The sequence below is a fragment of the Hylobates moloch genome, unplaced genomic scaffold (assembly GCF_009828535.3).
Source record: "Hylobates moloch isolate HMO894 unplaced genomic scaffold, HMol_V3 SCAFFOLD_6, whole genome shotgun sequence".
NCBI lineage: Eukaryota > Metazoa > Chordata > Mammalia > Primates > Hylobatidae > Hylobates > Hylobates moloch.
The window spans coordinates 58,068,364-58,088,200 of record NW_026652281.1 but is presented as its reverse complement, the minus strand read 5'-3'; positions in this window follow the sequence as shown (position 1 = coordinate 58,088,200).

The following is a 19,837-nucleotide window of genomic DNA, read 5'->3' as shown; positions in this document are numbered from 1 at the left end:
GAAATAAAATCATTGATATTTCTTCTTGACATGGGGAAAGGGTGGATAAAGTGATTAAAAATGAGAAGGTGATATCTGACTGGTTTAATATCTTATATGAGTAGTGTTGTATACCTGAAGCAACACTTAGACAAATGTCTTGGGAATGTCTTTCCTGATGATTTTCTTTCCCATGCCTCCCTAATCACGGAAGTCAGCCTTTTGTCCAAAGATAAGGGTATATAAAAAAGCTCTATGGCAGTAATTTGCTAGATCAGAACAGAGAACTATTGCTATTTTCTAATTCTACTCTGACCTTCGTATTCTAGAACTGAAAAACTCTTTCTAAACTTGTACCGCATTCCACAAATTGTAGGATTTTTCTGACCCTGAATCCTAATATCCCACTAACTTCATTCCTGATACCTACCTGTAAACTATCCTAATCTAGTATTTTTAATGCTTAGATCACCATCCATCATCTATTCTTTCATTCTTGCTTCTGCTTGCCACATCCTGAACCCTGGTTAGTCCTTGGTTAAGAATACCTTCAACCATTTGGGTCTGTTTGTTTCTTTGTATTTTAACCCTGGAAAGACTTCCTGGTTTCAGATAGTCTTTCTGGTTTCATAGTCCATCTGCCCTTCCCCAAAATAACAAAGAGATGTCTTATCTTGCTTCCTCCTGGTCTTCACCTATCTCTAAAACACTTTCACTCTCTATATCCCAGGTTTTCCTAGGCTGGCTGGTCTTACAGCTATGGAAGTTCCATGCACCACAAGGAGGCAGAGGAAAGAGATTTTCTTTTAAGTAAATGTAATTAATCCAAATCAGGATATCACTTTTTAAATCTTTGTATGTATCATTTGTATGTATCATTTGTATGTATTTCATGAATTTCCTTTATGCTTTTATAATACACTGAGTCATAACCTGGAGTCATTTTCTCAAAGTCTGGTTTACCTGCATCAGAGTATCCTAAGGGTACTTGAAGATTCCTAGACTCCACCGCAACCCACGGAATGAGAAACTCTGGACCTGAGGCTTACATATCAGAATTTTTCTTAACAAGCTCCAAAGGTAATTCTTATACACTTCAAAGTCTACAAACAACTGAAATAGAACAACTTTATGAACAGACTGACCATCAATAAATTTAAGTATTTACTTTTGCCTACTCTTTGATTGGAATTATGGGAGAAATTTAAAGGGACTGTCAGAAACAAGATTTTTTGAACTGATTGCTAGGGGAGGTTGAGGTGGGAAGATGATGAGTTCAGCTTTGGACAGGAAGAAATTCACATGAGACCCCTGGAAATAAGACGTTGAAGGGGAAGTGAAAGATGTGTAAATTATCAAAGGCTCTGTGGAACTGAACAATGTAGCAGTCAATATTTCTTATTTATTTTCCTATTTCAATTCTTTAATAAACCCAGATTTTAATATTATTGGTGCCCATCTCATAGCTAGTCATAGGAAAACCAAGTTAATAAGAAAAAAATGCTACCCAATATTCTTTCATGGTAGGTATCGGTGACTATTTGTCAAATACATGTTCAAAAATTTACACAAGTCTGAAAATTTTGGCAAACTCAGAGGCTGGCTACAACAGGCCAACACCTACTTCTTCATTCCTGTCTCCCCTAGTTTGACTTAAAGTTTTCTGCTAGCTCCTACTGTGAACTCAGATGTTTCATCAGGGAAAAATTATTATTAAAACAGTTTTACAACCATTATTGATTTATATATCTGTCTCCCTATACATCAGCTTTCAATTGCTGCTGTAACAAATTACCACAAACTTAGTGGGCTTAAACAACACAAATTTATTGTTACCAAGTCCAACCTGGTCCTCACTGGGCTAAAGTCAAGGTGCTGGAAAAGCCGCAGTCCTTCCTGGAGGCTCTAGGAAAGAAGCACTTCCATGCTTTTTCCAGATTTTAGAGGATACCTGATTTCCTTTGCTCATGGCCTCTTTACTCTGTTTTCAAGGCCAACAATGTCACTTCTCATTCTGATGTCTGCTGGGAAAAGTTGTCAGCTTTTAAGGAATCATGTGATTGGGCTGGACCCATTCAAATAATCCAGAATAATCTTCTAATCTCAAAGTCCTTAACATCAATCACAAATGCAAGATCTTTTTGCCATGTAAAGAAAGAAACACAATTACAAATTTTAGGGGTTAGTACAGTTTGGAGCAGCCATGATTCTGCTTACCATACCCTACAAAACCATGCACCTCTTAAGAGAAAGGAACATGCCTTTCTATCTTCATTTTTGCAATGTTCAATATGATGGAAGCTCAATAATGTTTGTTAAATGTTGTTGAGTGAATATGAGTTAGAGGTCGATGGTGACATTTATATCTTTCTGTAGAAAGGAGCAATATTCACAAACTAAAATGCCTCAAAGATGTCATAAAGATAATGTACACTTTTAAGGGAAGTTTTAGCTACTAGTAGTTATTACCTACTCAAATTATTCTTACTAAAGGTGAAATTAAATGAAATAAAAGAACAGTCTTCTTGAAAAGTTAGTAAACTCTTGAGAGGTTATTTTATACATTCTTCAATTTTTTTGTACTCTGCTAGACTATCTGCTCATACAATTTATATATCCCTTATCTTGCCTATATAGAACCCTAAGTGTGGCAGATTCTTTGGAAAAATAGATGCAATAATTCTTCCATGCTTACAATATGCATATTCCTTTGCAATGCAACTTTGCCATTGCTCCCATTAGAAAATCTAGTGGAGTCTATTTCCGTACACTTCAGGTCTCATCGTAGATATATGATTTGCTTTAGCCAATGGGACATCGGCAAATATAAAGCAGAGCTTGAAAAGTGCTTGCTGATTAGGGCTGGCCTTCCCTTGTGTGGTGAACCTCTCTGATACCTTATAAAGAAGCACAGGATAGCCTCAATGAGAGGTAAGAGGTCATATGGGAAGAGGCTCCAGATGTCCCAGCTAAAGTACCAGATATGTAACAAAACCATTCTAGACCATCCAGGTTAACCCAAACCAGCCCTGATGAGACAAACTGACTTACCAATGCACAGAATTGTGAGATTAAAAAAATTTAAGTGTAATGTTTTAAGCCACTAAACTTTGAGGTGGTTTGTTAAACAGCAAAAACTGATAGATCCAAAAATTCCTTTCACAGAAACTGTGTAGTAAGGGTCAACACATTCTACCTCCCATCTGCTCAGTGAAGAACAAACTTACTGTATAGTCCTTGGCATCTGGTGTAAATTTATCTTATCCACTTTTCTCACTTTTTACAGTAATTCTCTTAAGTCTCATCAGTGGTTTTCTCCTGAAGGAGTCCAGACCATTTTTTAAATTTTGTTTACTACACTTTAACTACATTAACCCCTAGTTTGCCATTACTGCATTGTAATCTTTTATAACAGGAGCAAAGCATTCAATGAAGTCCTTTCTATAAGAGCCCCACAATTGAGAAGTGCCTAAATCCCCATTAGGGGAATAGCTTAATAAATTATGGAATTTGATGGAATAATATTCAGCCACTGAAAATTATGGTTTTTGAAAATATTTAGGAACAATGAAAACACTTATACTGTAATATAAAGTGAAAAGAGTAGGATTCAAAATTATGAATATAGCTATTCATATATCCATACAAAGAATGAAGGACATACATTGGGATTTTAACAGTAGCTATCTCTAGATGATGATATTTAAACGATTACTTACTGGCTTCTAAAATGGTTTTCTTGCCAATCTTATACAATACATATTTATTACTTTTATAAACAGGAAAAAATTGTGTAAATCATAGTCTCACTTTATCCCATGTTTCTCCAAATTAATCTTTAAAATTTATTTTGTAAATTACGTGAATCAATATTTAAAAGTAACAAGTAAATTTTCTTTCAGCCTCTAGAGTTTAAATTGAAACCTCAAGGCTTTTTTCAAGAAAGTATCTAATACGGACACTATAGTAGGTAAAAAAATTAAAACCAAATGAGATATGAATGAAGAAATATTGAGGGAGACTACAGCCTCAACCATACAGGTGCATTCACTCTGTTTTTAGAAATGACAATCATGACTATTGGGAAAATGGCAGATAGGAGACAGGACTGACGTGCAGCTCCTACTTGGACAGACAGAAAAGCGTCTAGAGACTCACATTCTGAACTTTTGCTCCAAGAACCACCACAGGAACATATCAGGAAAACCAAAAGAATTCACAGACCCTTTAAAAGAAGCAGCTTACCACTGCAAACACAGTGAGACAGCCAAAAAACTGTGAGTTTCCGGCTGGGGGTGGTGGCTCACGCCTGTAATCCCAGCACTTTGGGAGGCCGAGGTGGGCGGATCACAAGGTCAGGAGATCGAGATCATCCTGGCTAACATGGTGAAACCCCATCTCTACTAAAAATACAAAAAAATTAGCTGAGCGTGGTGGTGGGTGCCTGTAGTCCTAGCTACTTGAGTGGCTGAGGCAGGAGGATGGCGTGAACCCGGGAGGTGGAGCTTGCAGTGAGCCAAGATTGTGCCACTGCACTCCAGCCTGGGCGACAGAGTGAGACTCTGTAAAAAAAAACAAAACAAAAAAACCAAAAAAAAATGTGAGTTCCCAAAGTGTGACGGGGGGAAAAGTCAGCCTCCTAACACACATCCTCACTGAGTAACCTGAAAATCCAGATCACGGGAGGAGGATTTAACCTTACCTAGAGCTGAAACAGATTTAGGGAGTTGAGTGAAATGTAGAAGCAGCAGCAGGAAGAGCCCTGTAGACAATCCCAGTCCACAGCTTGAGTTCAGGGAAGCCATTCCTGGCCTTATCTCACAGAGGTCCTTGGGGAAATTCCAGAAGGCAGGTAGTGGAGTAGGGGAGGGGCCACAGAGTGAAGGAAGCTCCTAGCTGAACTTTGTAATAATTTCGACTGAGCACAAATTTTCCTGAAGAAAATCTCAGGGTGTGAACGAGAAGCACAGATATGAATGCAGAAGCTGCAGCAGTAGGTGCAGGCAGACAGGGAGGGTCCAGACCTGAGATCCCTGCTTTCTTTCTCAGCAGGGAGGCTTGTAGCCTGGGGCAAGATCTCAGCTGGCTGGCTGCCTGAATATAAACTCAGTGAGACTGGGGGTGACATGATGGGAGTGAGACTGTCCCGGCTGGCAATGTGGGATCTGGGTAAGGCCTGTCACTGCTGGCTTTCCCCCACTTCTCTGTTGACCAGTATGATGCAGCAGATGCAGCCATAATCCCCCTGGAAACATAACAACAGTGGCCTAAAATCCACTGCTCCCAACCCCTGCAGTGGCTGCAGCAAGCCCTGCCCAAGAAGAGTCTGAGCCCAGACCAGCCTAACCCTTCCCCTACCTGATCGTTTTTCAATACCTGCCCTGGTAGCTGAAGACAAAAGACATAAACTCTTGGGAAACCAATGGCCCCACCCATCTCCTGAGAAACCCAAGTATGCATCCTGGCCAACATAAGGCAAGATTATATCCTCTTCTACTACGGCAACTGGTAATCTCTTGAAAGCACCACCTCCTGCTGGAGGCCAACCAACTCAAGCCACTACAGCAACTCACAACAGAACAACCATGCTCCAAAAGGGAGAAAACAACAGCAAATTCAACCACCTGCAACACACTTGCTAGCCAGAGGTCCTGTGTCTGTCCACATGACAGCTTTACTGCTTGCATAACCAGCATTTGAGAAAACCAGCACACAAAGCAAAACTACAACCAAAGACCCCCACAGAGTCCACTTCACTCCCCTGCCACCTCCACTGGAGCAGGTGCTGGTATCCACAGCTGGTAGACCTGAAGATAGATCACAGAACTCTTTATAGACATTTCCTAGCACCAGCATATAGCCTGGTAACCCTGCTGGGTGACTAGACCCAAAAGGGCAATAACAACCACTGCAGTCTGGCTCTTAGGAAGCCCCATCCTTAGGGGAATGGGAATAATACCACATCATTGATCCTGTGGGACAAAAGAATCTGAGCAGAAGCCCTTGATTTTAAGATCTTTCCACTGAAACAGTCTACCCAGATCTGAAGGGACTAGAAAAGTAGTTCTGGTAATATTACAAAACAAAGTTCTATAACACCCCCCAAAAATTACACTAGATCTCCAACAATAGATCCAAACCAAGGAGAAATCTCTGAATTGCCAGAGAAGGAATTCAGAAGGTTGAATACTAAGCTACTCAAGGAGGCAACAGAGAAAGGTAAAAAACAACTTAGAAAATATTTTTAAAATACAGGATATGGATGTAAAGGTCTCCAGAGAAATAGATATCATTAAAAAAAAAACACAATCACAACTTCTGGAAATGAAAGACACACTAAAGAAATACAAAATGCACTGGGAAGTTTCAACAATAGAATAGAACAAGTAGAAGAAAGAACTTTAGAACTCAAAGATAAGCCTCTTGAATTAACCCACTCTGACAAAGACAAAGAAAAAAAGAATAAAATAAATAAACAAAGCCTCCAAGAAATTCGGTATTATGTGAAATGATCAAATGACCAAACGTAAGAATAACTGATGTTCCTGAGGAAGAAGAGAAAAATAAAAGTTTGGAAAATTTATTTGAGGGTATAATTGAGAAAAATTTCCCTGGTATAGGTAGAGATCTAGACATCCAAATATAAGAAGCTCAAAGAACACCTGGGAAATTCATCACCAAAAGATCATCACCTAGGCACGCAGTCATCAGGTTATCTAAAGTCAAGATGAAGGAAAGAATCTTAAGAGCTGTGAGATAATAGCATCAGGTAACCTATGGGGGAAAATCTGTCAGATTAACAGCAGATTTATCAGGAGAAACCCTGCAAGCCAGAAGGGATTGGGATCCTATCTTTAGCCTCCTGGATTAAAATAATTATCAGCCAAGAATTTTGTATCCGGTGAAACTATGTTTCATAAATGAAGGAGAGATAAAGTCTTTTTCAGACAATCAAATGTGGAGATAATTTGTCACTACCAAGCCAGCACTATAAGAAATGCTAAAAGGAGTTCTAAATCTTGAAACAAAACCTCAAATTACACCAAAATATAACTTCCTTAAAGCATAAATGTCACAGGGCCTATAAAACAATAACACAATGAAAAATAAAAGATATTCCAGCAAGAACCAGCATGATGAATAGAATGGTACCTGACATCTCAATACTAATGCTGAATGTAAATGGCCTAAATGTTCCACTTAAAAGATATAGAATAGCAGAATGGATACAAATCAACCAACCCAGTATAATATCTACTGTCTTCAAGAGACTCATCTGACATATAATGATGCACATAAACTTAAGATGAAGGGGTAGAGGCCGGGCGCGGTGGCTCACGCTTGTAATCCCAGCACTTTGGGAGGCCGAGGCGGGTGGATCACGAGGTCAGGAGATCGAGACCACGATGAAACCCCGTCTCTACTAAAAAAAATACAGAAAATTAGCCGGGCGTGGTGGCGGGCGCCTGTAGTCCCAGCTACTCGGGAGGCTGAGGCAGGAGAATGGCGTGAACCCGGGAGGCGGAGCTTGCAGTGAGCCGAGATTGCGCCACTGCACTCCAGCCTGGGCGACACGACAGAGCGAGACTCCGTCTCAATAAAAAAAAAAAAAAAAAAAAAGATGAAGGGGTAGAAAAAGATATTCCATGCAAATGGAAACCAAAAGTGACAAGAGTAGCTATTCTTATATCAGACAAAATGGACTTTAAAGTAACAACAGTTTAAAAAGACAAAGACCAACATTATATAATGATAAAAGGATTAGTCCAACAGAAAAATATCGCAATCCTAAATACATATGCACCTAAAACTGGAGCTACCAAATTTACAAAACAATTACTACTAGACTTAAGAAATGAGATAGATAGCAACACAATAATACTGGGTGACTTCAATACTCCACTAACAGCACTAGACAGGTCTCCAAGGCAGAAAGTCAACAAAGAAACAATGGACTTAAACTACACCTTAGAACAAATGGACTTAATAGATATTTACAGAACATTCTACCCAACAACTGCAGGATATACATTCTTTTCATCAGTGCATGGAACATTCTCCAAAATAGATCATATAATTGGCCATAAAACATGTCTCAATAAATTTAAGAAAATAAAAATTATAAAAAATTTAAGAAAATAAAAATAAAAATAAGAGTATTTAATAAAAAATATTAAGTACTCTCTCAGACCACAATGGAATGAAATTGGAAATTAACTCCAAAAAGAACCCTGAAAACTATAGAAATACATGGAAATTAAATAATCTGCTCCTGAATGCTTTTTGGCTCAACAAGGAAATCACGATGGAAATTTTAAAATTCTTTGAACTGAATACTAATAGTGACACAACCTATCAAAACTTCTGAGATACTGCAAAACCAATGCTAAGAGGAAAGTTAAGCATTTAATGCCTACATCAAAAAGTCTGAAAGAGCATAAATAGACAGTCTGAGATCACACCCCATGGAACTAGAGAAACAAGAACAAACCAAACCCAAACCCAGCAGAAGAAAAGAAATAACCAAGATCAGATCAGAACTAAATAAAATTGAAACAAAAAAATACAAAAGATAAATAAAACAAAAATTTGGTTTTTTGTAAAGATAAACAAAATGTATATACTTTTAGTGAGATTAACCAAGAAAAGAAGAGATAAGATCCAAATAAGCTCAATTAAAAATGGAACAGGATATACTAATATTACAACCAATACCACAGAACTACAAAAGATCATTTAAGGCTACTATGAACACCTTTATCTACACAAACTGGAAACCTAGAGAAGAAGGATAAATTTTTGGAAATCCCCAACCATCATAGATTAAACCAGGAAGAAACAGGAACTTTGAACAGACCAGTAACAAGTAGCAAGATTGAAACAGTAATAATAAAATTGCCAACAAAAAAAGTCCAGCACCAGATGGATTCATAGCTGAATTCTATCAGATGGTCAAAGAAGAAATGGTACCAATCCTACTGAAACTATTCCAAAAGATAAAGAAAGAGGGAATCCTTCTTGAATCATATGAAGCCAGTATTACTCTAATACCTAAACCAGGAAAGAACATAACAAAGGAAAGAAAACTATAGACCAATATCCCTGATGAACATAGATGAAAAAATCCTCAACAAAATACTAGCTACCAAATCCAACAGCATTTCAAAAAGATAATCCACCATGATCAGGTAGATTTCATACCAGGGATGCAGGGTTGTTTTAACACACACAAGTCAATAAACATGATACACCACATAAAGAGAAGTAAAATCAAAAATCATGCGATGATCTCAATTGATACAGAAAAAGGATTTGACAAATTCTAGCACTGCTTTATGATTAACCGCCTCAGCAAAATTGTACTTCTTATAATTTTTCTTATTTGTTAATTTTCTTGCTTTTTGGGGGCTTTTGGTGGGCCTTTGATATCTTCCATATCAAAGTATAAGATTCGTAAGACGAGATTCTGTGTTTTCTGCCCCCCAAAAGCAAGAAAATTAACAAATAAGAAAAATTATAAGAAGTACTGGAGGAAATACATGGGGCTGAAATAAGAATAACAGAGGGAGGTAAAATGGAATACAACTTAGCCAAGAGAGGCTTTTCTGAAGAGGTGACATTTAAGCTAAAATTTGAAGAATGATGCAAGGCTCAGATTGAAAAAAGATTGGTGAAGACCACCATCTGAAGCAGAAAGGGCCTTGCCATGTTAAGGAATTGCAACAAGACCAGGACTGCTGAAATCTAGTGAAGAGACCATAGTCAAGAGTGGGGTTTTCTCTTAAAAGCTTTGAGAAGCCATGGAAAGGGGTTCAAGAAAGGATTTACATACCAAATTTATAGGACCTACTTATATAGGATGTATTTTCTTAGCTCCTAAACTAAATTAAATAAATACTGCTAATTTGAATTTCATTTGCTCTAATATTTTCCATAAAGTATTTGAAAAAAAAGGTTTCACTAACCTTTATTGCTTAAATTTGTTTATGCTAAAGTCAAACTCAATTTTAATGGCTGCCTTCCAGGGACCACTCTTTACTGAACTCTCATAAAACTCACATCACAACCACTTACATCCTAGCAGAGAGCCCTGCTTAACCTCTTTTCCCTTCATAAGCACGGAGACATACAGTTCCCACTCTAATATGACAAAGTACATTAACAATCTATACCAAGGGGCTCCATTTGTTGTGTTGGCAGTTTTTGTTCTTCCTTTCACCTCCTTAATGAGGTCCAGTTCCACTCACTGATGTCCTATAGCAGTCAGACAAACCAACATCTCAGGTTCTGCCAGGAATCAAAAATAACATTAATTGCTTTCTATACTGTGTATCTATATTTAATGATAATGGATAATATCTCCAATAACTTTTTTTCAAAATTTGTTTCTCCATTTCCCCTTCATTTGGAAAAATGCCTTCCTGAGAGTCTGTCTACATAGCTTGTTTTAAGAATGTAAATGCTGATTCACCTTGCAAGTCTTATATGAAAATTAGTCCACGTAAGTGATTTAAAAGATCCTAATTTTACCACCTGGAATAAGAATGAGTCTCACATAATTATTCAGGAGAGTTCTCTGTACAACCCCCAGCTGGGAACACATGTGATTCTGTTCATGGACTCACAGATGTCCTGGAACTTCCTCAAGGGAGCAAGATTCTTTCCCCAGGGGATAGGACATTTCAGAAAAGTTATAGAGGGAGATACCTTTTTCTTCTACATCCACAAGGCTGCATAATTTATACCTTCTAGCACCTGTTAATCCTCACCTGTGGTACAGTTCTGATTTTCCTAGACTTTTTAGCTCTACAGTTTTTCTGAAGTCACATGGAAAGGTGCCAGAACAAGGTACAGGGCATCACTTCTTACACCATTCCCCTGCAGACTCTTATGACTCAGTATATCCTAAGCTAGACTAATATCTCTCTGTCATAACTTTATGAAGATATAGAATGAGATAATCTAAGCAAAATACCTTGAAAGATACAAAGTGGTGTGCAAACTTAAGGTTTATTTAAAACCATTTATTTAAAACCATGGCTTATTTATCTTTGTATTCCCAATATCTAACACATTACTTGGTATACAGTAGGTTCGTAGATTATATATATATATGTATAATATATATAATAGTTTTATATATATATAACTATATATGCACATATATACACACATAAAGAGAGAGACAAAAAGGATACTAAATCTAATAAGTACATTTGAGTATTGACAGATTTAGTTATCCTTTTTCTTACTTCCTATTTTATTGTTATCATAACAAAAGTATTTAGCATTTGCCTTTGGTGTTACCACACCTCACCTGTTCCATGATCCTCTCATGTTATCCCCGCTTTCTCTAATATACAAACATATATTATGCCCAAAGCCTTTCTTCTTGGCACAGGGCATTCCCCACACAATCCTGAGACCCTCAGATCTGTTATCACCAACCTTTTCCTTCCCACTTTCCCATCAGCTATTAAGTGGAAGAGCAGAAATTCAAGTCCAGGTCTGTCTCTAAAGATCTTTTCACTAATCTCTGCCCCTTCCCAAGAAATTCCTGGTTCTGATGACTCAATATTGCTGGAAGGACCTTCCTGGTATCTCTCATTTCACTCTTCATGTGGCACTGCCTCTCCCTCTTTGAGTGAAGCCAGTACTACTTAGAAGTCACCTTTATATGTCAGAAAGCAAGTGGGTCAAACTTTTAGAAACAAGGTTTGGGTGTCAAATTGAAACAAAAGCAAAGTACAGATTCAGCTGGGGACAAAAATCCTCTCCTGAAATAATCCTCTGTTATTCATTCTTGCACTCTTAAGCCAGTGAGTGTCAGTGTCAGATTTGAGGAGTCTTAGAGATACAGGAGTTGTGTTATCACCCCATGACTCAGGAGCCGCCCCTGATGAATCACACATTGCTCCTGTCAAAGCAGTCAGCAAGGAGGCAAAAGTCGTCAAATACGCTGAGAGCTCAGTATCAGTGATGGTGTGCAGCTTTTCTCTGTTTCTTTGAAGGACTCATCAAGGCCATCATCAATTGGAGCACAAAGAATATAGGATAGATTTGTATGAGAACTTAGAGTACACAAATTGTGGGAAAGTAAAATTGCCCAGTGGTAACACGAAACAGGGGCCTCCCAATTTTTTATTTATTAAGAAAAGAAAAAAAAATCTCCTTTCCCTAAAGTTTTATCAGGTTGGGCTGGAGAAAAGACTGCTAAAAAAGGAACAGACTGTGACAAGATAAAGATCACTCAGGCACAGTGGCTCACACCTGTAATCCCAGCACTTTGGGAGGCCGAGGAAGCTGGTGGATCACTTGAGCCCAAGAGACCAGTCTGGGCAGCATAGTGAAACACCGTCTTTATTTAAAAATACAAAAATTAGGCCAGGCGCGGTAGCTCCCAGCACTCTGGGAGGCCAAGGCAGAGGGATCACTTGAGGTCAGGATTTCAAGACCAGCCTGGTCAACGTGGAGAAACCCCGTCTCTACTAAAAATACAAAAATTAGCTGGGCGTGGTGGTGGGTCCCTGTAATCCCAGCTACTCGGGAGGCTGAGGCATGAGAATCGCTTGAACCCAGAAGGCGGAGGTTTCAGTGAGCCAAGGTTGCGCCACTGCACTCTAGCCTGGGTGACAGAGCAAGACTCTATCTCAAAAAAAAGACAAAAACAAATACAAAAATTAGCTAGGCATGGCCAGGCGCGGTGGCTCACGCCTGTAATCCCAGCACTTTGGGAGGCCGAGCTGGGCGGATCACGAGGTCAGGAGATCAGGAGATTGAGACTATCCTGGCTAACACGGTGAAACCCCATCTCTACTAACAATACGAAAAAAAAAAAGTAGCCGGGCGTGGTGGTGGGTGCTTGTAATCCCAGCTACTTGGGAGGCTGAGACAGGAGAATGGTGTGAACCCGAGAGGCAGAGCTTGCAGTGAGCCCAGATCGCGCCACTGCACTCCAGCCTGGGCGACAGAGCAAGACTCCCTCTCAAAAAAAAAAAAACCAATTAGCTAGGTGTGGTGGTGTGCATCTGTAGTCCCAGCTACTGTGGGGAGGGTGGGAGGGGGCCTGAAGTGAGAGGATCATCTGAGCCCAGGGCACCCAGGCTGCTCTGAGCTATGATCCTGCCACCGCAACTCCAGCCTGGGTGATAGAGACAGACCCTGTCTCAAAAAAAAAAAAAATCCTCCCAAGCCTACCCCCAGGGCCCCTCCCAAACCCCTGCCTACAACTTAAGGAATTGTAATTGCAACAAGCCATTATATGTGGGAACCTATCACTACAATTTGATGTGTTGGTTAGAGACTACTTAAAGTACATTTCTTAGGAGAATTTTAAGAAAAGGTACACATACAGTTTTCCCAAATCCTTGACATGCTGTCTTACTTAAAAGTAGAGAGGGAACTTCACTAGGTAAGTTTTGAAATTCTTTGCAAATCTAAATAAAAGTATAATAGAAATATATGAGGCATTTGTTCTGAATATTTCTGTTGTTAATAATTATATTCTGTGAAGCTAAAACAAGATAAATGCTACAACAGGAGAGATGTCTTGAAATCTGGAGTTTTCCATGCAGCTATCTGAATTGGCTGTGTAAGCTAATAATTTCAAGCCAAAGATATTCTAGGGAGATAACTGAATATAGTCATGTGTTTGCTTTCCAATACCTTGAGCGTTGTCTCATAGAAATAATATGACCCACTTCAAAAAAGTTCTATAAATATTTATATTATTGAAATTAATTTCAAATTAAACTAACATATAGAATGCTAACTACTACTTGAGTTTCTTAAACGTCTTCTATTTTTAGTACAGCATAACTGTTTAATAGCTGGTTTTAGGTCCCCAAACTGCACTACAGTGTTGGGGGCAGGGGACCTCCTAAAAAGAGTATTACAATAGACATACATTTTATAGGACTTGTTTATCTATCCTCCTTGGAAGACAGCATTGCAATGAGATTTTATTTCTTACTCTCATCCAGGGCTAGAACTTTATCAGGTCCCTGCCAGAGCTGAGCTCTGCTAGTTCCAGAAGGAAATCCTGTAAGTGGTTTAGTAAATGTTAAATAGAAACTCTGGGATATCTGAGTACATGAAATTCAAAAGTAATAGCTTAATAATTCAAAAAATAACCTCTGTGTCTCTCATGACTCTATGTCAGGCTAAGTAAAAGATCCCTATAGTTTTAGCAGCTCAAATCCCACCCTACTTGCCACAGTCTTAAGCAATGTCTTCTCAGCAGCATTAACAAAAGCAAAGTGTGAAATATTTGCCTATTTCCTCATGGAAGGTCTCAACCCTCACTTACATGTGTATGTTTCTTTGGACTCTGATCAAAACAGTTTCCGAGATAAGTGTCTAGTCATATCATTACACATAAAAATAGTTTTGAATTTTTTTTTTTTTTTGCCTGCCTGCAGACATTATGTCTTCAACACCTCAAGGGCTTCAGCAAAACAATCTTTGCTCTTTCCAGTAATAATGGCCCAATTCCATCAATCATAAATTTGACTCAAAAATGGCAATTCAATTTGGCTTCAGCTATACAAATTAACCCAAAATCTCCATAACAAGGAGAGTATTTTGCAGAATGGAATAGGGAAAAAATACCTTTTTCCTTTAATGAAAAAAAAATATGAACCTCTTAAATGGAGTTTAATACAAGTGATCTGAATTGGGTTTTAGTTTCAATCTCAGGTATTTTTTCCTTTTTACAGAAGACATAAGAAATAATAGTTATTTGCCTAAAATTTCATTGAAAATTATTTAGTTTAATCTTTCCTAGAAAGTCTGCAACTGATTCTCTAACTCAAAATTTTACTTGAGTAGGTAAAGCACTAAAACAAAGCTAATGCTACTTAACACTCATTTTATCCGCAAGACTGTCCATATTAAATAGAGTTCAACTGTTTGTATTTTAAAGCATCAATCATTATTGTAAAATAAGTAGAATAACACTTCAGATATCTAGAACTCAACTATACAGAAACCTTACTTATCAAGAATATACACAAGAATCCCAGAAGTTTCCAAGCTGCCAAAATAGATGCAACAAAATCAGTAAACAAAGCATGTGTCTAATATTTCAGGGGGCAAGGAAGAGGTTTGCACACTTTCTCTCTAGTTTTTCTAGCCAAGGAACTAAGCATGAAAGGAACAACTGCATGGGAAATGAACAAATATTAGTTTCAAAAGGTCTATCTGTTCTGTCTTTACTAGTCCCCTGCACAACTTCTCTCATTAAGAGCAAAGTTTAAACATGAGGACTCCAACAAGAATCCTGTTCTCTTCCTCAGAAAACTAAGATTTGGGGGTCTCAGAATAGACCAAACATGGTGAAGTCACAGATGCAGAAAAGCTGAAACAGAAAAAGACAATGCAGGAGTTAGCACTAGTGAGCCAGGTCTGTTTCTGGAACCCATTTGATCTGTTTAATACAAAAAATTAAGTGAAAGGTTCTAGGGATAGGATATGGAAATGCACGGGTCATGGCATTAGAGGTATAGTAACACTCTCTACTTTAAAATGTGACCCAATAAATGATCTGTGTTTTACTCAATTACATTATCAACTCCTCTCGTAGGATATAAACAAGGAAGAAAAGAATAAAACTAGCTTGCTCCAACAATTTCCTTAACACATTACATTGAAAGTAATGCCAAAAACCATGATAACTTTTGCACCAATCTAATATTAAGCTAAGACTCAGCCTAAAGTAATATAGAATGTGCAAACTGTGGTAGGGAGAAGAGAGAAGATCAATGGGAGAACAATTTGAAAGTCAGATCCATGGATAGCAATGAGCATTGAGAGTGTAGTTGAAACAGAATGAAGTATAACAGGCATTTGTGTATGCCCTTAAGCATAACCCTATGAACTCATAGTGGAGACAAAGTAACTTTGCCCCTGCATGCTTCAGTGTGTTAGGAGTCAAAGCATTTTCTAAATTTACGCTCTAGTTGTATGGTGAAGTCATGTAAATATTTACATGAAATAGTGTGTATAGTAACAATACCAGTTAATTTATATTTGTATACTTTTAAAGTTTCTTTGGTAGATATGTAGATGGATAGATGATAGAAAATATAGGTAGACAGGCTTTTGTGAGTAGGCAAATTTAAGTCTTATTCAGTCATTATGGGGAACTAGAACAAACTACAGAGAAGAATTCAAGTGTTAAAATTCTTATTTTCTTACTTACATGTCTTCATTTGCCATATTTTCCATATGCAAATATTTCTGGCAGGCTCAGTGCTTCCCTTATGATCTGAACCCTATATATGCTTTATAATTTGACTCTAATAGCATGGTTACTTAGGTTCTAATAAAATTCAACATATATGTCATACATTAAATTCATCCAAGAAATCATTAGGGATTTCTCACGTGCAGAATGATTTATCTTGTGGGTTGTACAAGGCCAGATTTTAATTTTGACTTGTATTGTTTCCTATGTAGTAATTAGATAGAAAATTTAATCTAAATGCAAAGAAAATTTTAGATAGATAGAGGAAAAGAGAGAAAGAGAGTGAACAACAGAAATCCACCTGAGGTTTCCCAAAGCATATAATAACTATATTTTGTATATTTGTATTCCACATTATCTACATTATTTGTCCCCGACAAGAAGAAGGATAATAGAGAGTTAACTTTTTAAAAATACAGTTGACTAACACAAAAGCAACCACTGAATTGTGAAACTGTAGTAATTCTAGTCCAGCTTTCTAAGGCATTTTCACTGTGTCCAATAATGCATATCACTGATAAAATGCCAAATGCGTATCTTCATTAACTTGAATTCATGGGTAAAATAGTATAGCCTTGAGAGACAAAAGTTAAGCCTTCCATACTCTACTGTGTTTTGGCCTGAGTACTTGGAATCCATGGTTTGAACTTCTCTTTAAAAGATGATACCTGTGGGATGTAAACAAAAATGGGTTCAATTTGTTCTGAATATTATCTACAGTTGAGGTGGTGAAAATTCACCTAGGTCATTAAAGGAAAAGAGACACTTTTCAAACCCAAATCATCTAAATATCAATGGGCCAATTCTGTAATACCAATAATCATAAAGATGAGTTACCCTAAAAACACTAGAAGCCTACCACCAATTGTTATTTCTTGAGTTTGTTCATTTTTCAGTCTTTATGGAGTGAATTAGTCGAATACATCCAAAATTACCAAAAGAATTTAAGTGGTTCATTTATTTCTCTCTTTGTTCACTTTTGAGAACACAGTTTCTAAGGTTTCATCATGTCTAGGTTGGTACTCTTAAAATTCACAGTGTTGGCACCAAAGTTGGCCACCAGTTTATTTTTATTTTCTTATGGATCTGTTTGGTACTAGATACATTCAGCTTTCTCAGCCCTGTTAGGCTCACATTATTTCAAAATACACCTGTTCATTGTAGAAATTTTGGAATATCCTACCACTCTTGAGTCACCCCATGTATGCTAATTCAGTTTCTTGTAAATGTGAAATTTATACAGTAAGGCACTCAACTAACATAAGACTGATAATCAAATCTTTGCCTTTAAATACTATATCTCTTTCTTTCCAAAGAGCATTTAAGTAGGGGGGTCTCATTACCCTGTCTGAAGAACGAGTCAATAATTGAAGAGTTTCTCAGCCTTAATATTAGTATCTCAGAGAACTGGGTAATCTTAAACTAAAAAGAACTATGACAAAAATTAGAAAATTTGAGGTCCAGAAAATGGACAGATTGACAAAGACTAGAGGCAAAATCCGTAGCTGGCCAAGTATTAAAAGATGAATGTGTTCTCTATTATTTCCTTGAGCAGTGGTTTGTAGTTCTCTTTGAAGTGGTCCTTCACTTCCCTTGTTAGCTGTATTCCTAGGAATTTTATTCTCTTTGTAGCAATTGTGAATGGGAGTTCATTCATGATTTGGCTCTCTGCTTGTCTATTGTTGCTGTATAGGAATGCTTGTGATTTTTGCACATTGATATTGTATCCTGAGACTTTGCTGAATTTGCTTATCAGCTTAAGGAGCTTTTGGGATGAGACAATGGGGTTTTCTAAATATAGAAACATGTCATCTACAGAGACAGTTTAACTTCCTCTCTTCCTGTTTGAATATGCTTTGTTTCTTTATCTTGCCTGATTGCTCTGGCCAGAACTTCCAATACTGTGTTGAATAGGAGTGGTGAGAGAAGGCATCCTTGTCTTGTGCCGGTTGTCAAGGGGAATTCTTCTAGCTTTTGCCCACTCAGTACAATATTGGCTATGGGTTTGTCATAAATGGCTCTTATTATATTGAGATATGTTCCATCAATACCTAGATAGTGAGAATTTTTAACATGAAGGGATATTGAATTTTTGAAGGCCTTTTTCTGTGCCTATTGAGATGATCAAGTGGTTTTTGCCTTTAGTTCTGTTTCTGTGATGAATTACGTTTATTGATTTGAATATTTTGAACCAGCCTTGCATCCCAGGGATGAAGTTGACTTGATTGTGGTGGATGAGCTATGCTGCTGGATTTGGTTTGCCAGTATTTTATTGAGGATTTTTGCATCGATGTTCATCAAAAATATTGGCCTGAAGCTTTTCTTTTTTATTGTATCTCTTCCCAGTTTGGGTATCAGGATGATGCTGGCTTCATAAAATGAGTTAGGGAGAAGTCTCTCCTTTTCTTTCTTTTTTTTTTTTATTATACTTTAAGTTCTAGGGTACATGTGCACAATGTGCAGGTTTGTTACATATGTATACATGTGCCATGTAAAGTCTCCCCTTTTCAGTTGTTTGGAATAGTTTCAGAAGAAATGGTATCAGCTTCTCTTTGTGCCTCTGGTAGAATTCAGCTATAAATCCAGCTGGTCCTGGGCTTTTTTTTTTTTCTTTTTTTTTTTAGATAGAGTCTTGCTCTGTCGCCCAGGCTGGAGTGCAGTGGCACAATCTTGGCTCACTGCAAGCTCCACCTCCCGGGTTCACGCCATTCTCCTGCCTCAGCCTCCCTAGTAGCTGGGACTACAGGCAGCCACCAAATTGGTCCTGGGCTTTTGTTGGGTGGTAAGCTATTTATTACTGCCTCAATTTCAGAATTTGTTATTGGTCTATTCAGGGATTCAATGGCTTCCTGGTTTAGTCTTGGGAGAGTTTATGTGTCCAGGAATTTATCCATTTCTTCTAGATTTTCTAGTTTATTTGCAGAGAGGTGTTTATAGTATTCTCTGATGGTTGCTTGTATTTCTGTGGGGTCAGTGGTGATATCCCCTTTATCATTTTTTTATTGTGTCTATTTGATTCTTCTCAGTGGAAAAACATTTCATACTCATGGATAGGAAGAATCAATTTTGTGAAAGTTGCCATACTGCCTAAAGTAATTTATAAATTCAATGCTATATCCATTAAACTATCATTGAAGGCATCATGCTACCCAACTTCAAACTAAACTGCAAAGCTACAGTAACCAAAACAGCATGGTAATGGTACCAAAACAGACACATAGACCAATGGAACAAAACAGAGATCTCAGAAACAAGACCACACATCTACAACCATCTGATCTGTGACAAACCTGACAAAAACAAGCAATGGGGAAAGGATTCCCTATTTAATAAATGGTGCTGGGAAAATTGGCTAGCCATATGCAGAAAACTGAAACTGGACCACTTCCTTACACCTTATACAAAACTTAACTCGAGATGGATTAAAGACTTAAATGTAAAACCCAAAACTAAAAAATGCTAGAAGAAAATCTAGGCAATACCATTCAAGACATAGGCACTGGCAAAGATTTCATGACAAAAACATCAAAAGCAATTGCAACAAAAGCAAAAATTGACAATTGGGATCTAATTAAACTAAAGAGCTTCTGCACAGCAAAACAAACTATCATC